At 37.0% G+C, this 2,981-nt stretch overlaps 1 non-coding gene across 1 annotated transcript; it reads right to left on the reverse strand.

Annotated features, from left to right (window-relative positions):
* Window positions 1-471: 471 nt before the first annotated feature.
* Window positions 472-576, reverse strand: LOC128050159 (U6 spliceosomal RNA). Its single transcript, XR_008199666.1, has one exon. It is a non-coding gene; the product is annotated as a U6 spliceosomal RNA (small nuclear RNA).
* Between the last annotated feature and the right edge of the window lie 2,405 nt (window positions 577-2,981).

Raw genomic sequence — 2,981 nt, forward strand, 5'->3', positions numbered from 1 at the left:
CCTAGCTAATGAAGAAAAGTTCTCTACGAAGAACTCTCACTGAAATATGTTAATGTAATGATAAATGAGAAAAGCATGATTTTGCAAACCTCTAAGAAAATAATTGATATTTATTTTGGATCTTATCATAAAGAGAATTTCCAAGTTGTGTCTTTTAAGAAAAGAGCTTTCTGTAATAATAAATAGATTGTATAAATAGATTAAAGGAATACTGGTTTGTAACCTGGAGACTTGTAACTTTTTTATAGAAAACTTTATTTGTAAGGATATTTTTTCTACATTGTTCATGCAAACCTTTAAAATGTTTTTCATAGAAGGTTAATTTTATTCACCAGATCTAAGATAATTTAGCCACTGCTCATGACCTCACTAATTAACCTCTTAATAATTAGAGTCATATAAAAAGAAAATACAGAGTCTTTTAACATGTAGAACATTGCTAAAGTCGTTTCTTCTCACAGAATGTTATTGTTATTCCTTTAGTGTTTCACAAGTTTGCATCATCCTTGCACAGGGGCCATGGTAATCTCCTATGTATCATTCCAACTTTAGTGTACGTGCTGCCAAAATGAACACGCAAAATATTAAACTTAGAATTAATAGTGGTTCTGGCAAATTAAATAAGTTTAAAATAGAAGTTAATGGAGCAGATCAATGTTCAGTGTTTCAGAAGTGACTGGCCACAATGTGAGTAGGAAATCAGGTAGAAAATATTTCAATAATCTGAATTTAGTTAGTGGCAGAAAGAATGGATATGATGCTTTGAATTTGAGAGCAGTTCTGGAAGTAAAATTAACAGGATCTGTCATAGATTGGACAAGGGTGGAAGGTGGAGAAGAGGAAATGTTAGAGGGAAAGTCAAAATAGGATCCAATTGAATATTTAGGTGAATGCTTAGTATTTAGGTGAATATTTAGGTGAAAGCTTTTCGATAAGATGCAAGATTACAGATTGCGGGGGGTTGAGCAGTGACTAAGAGTTGAGGAAAAGCTTTTTGAAAGCATCATATCACCATATAACAGCATAAAATTTAAGACATTTAAAGTCTTAACCTTCTTCCCATTCTCATCTCTCTTTACTCTCTAATAAACCTCTTCCCTACCTGAGCTGCACTGTCCTGAGGATCTAATAAGTCAATGGTACAAATCCACTATGCAATTTCCCACCTTATCTTTTTATTTATACCATTTTTTTCATATATGACATAATTCCTCCCTCGCATCTCTACTGTATTAGATCACTCTGGTTCTTCAGAGCTCAGCTCAAGTGTACTTCATCCCCCAGGCAAGATCAGTTACTTCTTTTTCTATGTCCTCCATAAAACTTAATTCAAAGCTTTATTCCTGCCCTCGTAAGATCACATTATTTTAAATAGCATTGTCTGTTCCACTAGAATATGCTTAAAGACTCAACTTGCTTTGTTGCATGAATGATCCTTATGTAAATTGCTATGTGTTATTTAGCATCAAGTAGTTAGGATACATTTACCTACTCTTGTCACTCACAGTGCTAAGTTGCTGATGATATAGTAAGCCAAACTTTATGGTCCCAGCCCTCTCAAAGCTAATACTTAGTAAATGACACAGAGGATGAAAGAGACTAATAAAAAAGAGTGCCATAAGTTCAGTAAGGATTATGATGGTGGTGATGATGATGTTAGCTATTGAGTACTTTAATATGCTAAGCATAGATCCAAGCACTGTGCATATTATATACTCTAACCCTGAAAACAACTCAGTGACAAAGGAAGTACACAATAATTTTATAGATATTGGTAGTCAGACATCACTTTGCTGGCAAAGGTCTGTATAGTCAAAGCTGTTTTTTTCCAGTAGTTATGTACAGATATGAGAGTTGGACCATAAAGAAGGTTGAGTACCAAGCATTGATGCTTTTGAACTATGGTGCTAGAGAAGACTCTTGAGAGTCCCTTGGACAGCAAGGAGATCAAACCAGCCCATCCTAAAGGAAATCAACCGTGATATTCATTGGAAGGACAGATGTTGAAGATTAAGCTCCAATACTTTGGCCACCTGATGAGCAGAGCCAGTTCATTGGAAAAGACCCTGATGCTGGGAAAGATTGAAGGCAGGAGGGGAAGTGGGTGAGAGAGGATGAGATGGTTGGTTACTTTCACTGACTCAATGGACATGAGTTTGAGCAAACTCCAGGAGATGGTGAAGAATAGGGAAGCCTGGCATGCTGCAGTCCATGGGGTCACAAAAAGTAGGACACAACTTAGCGACTGAACAGCAACAAAAGGTAGACACATAGCTAAGACTTTGAGAGACAGTAAAAGCTTCCCCAAACAGTAATTTCCAAGTTAAGGTCTGAAAAAAATGACTAGGGATTAGTCAGGTAGACGACAGTCAGAGAAAGGGATGGAAGGATGGAGACAAAGAAGAGGAAGAAGGAGGAGGAGGAGTAAGATGAGAAGAAGGAGAAGGTGTATACATGCATGTGTTTAGATGAGGGCTAGAGAAAGGAAAAGAGTTTCCAACAAAGGCCAAAGATCAGTCAGTATATGTATTTAGCAGACATTGGGCTTTCTACTTCAAAGTCAGACTATCAACATCGTGGAGCTTAATTCCTTTGGAAACTGTCACAAAAGCTAAAAACTGAACCAGATCCATTGGACTCATCTTACAGATAGAAACACTGAATCCTAGTTAAAGGAAATGAGTTCCCAGTGCCATGCAGAGTCATTGGCAAGAGTCGGGTTCCCAGGGCCAAGCTCTTTCCAGGACACCATGCTGCGATCTCTGTGGATTGTTAAATGGTTTCTACTCTAGCCAGCCAACAGTAAGTGCATACAGACAAATAGCATGTTTTATGAGTCCCATTCCAGCCACCACATTCCAGCTCACGTTCTTTTCTTCTCTTGATTACTATTTAATAAGAAAAATATAAATTATAAATTATGATAGTGCATATCTGTACTTAATCTCTAAGCAGATGTGATCTAGAAATGACTCTGATCG

The sequence above is a fragment of the Budorcas taxicolor genome, chromosome 6, assembly GCF_023091745.1.
Source record: "Budorcas taxicolor isolate Tak-1 chromosome 6, Takin1.1, whole genome shotgun sequence".
In the NCBI taxonomy this organism is placed as follows: domain Eukaryota; kingdom Metazoa; phylum Chordata; class Mammalia; order Artiodactyla; family Bovidae; genus Budorcas; species Budorcas taxicolor.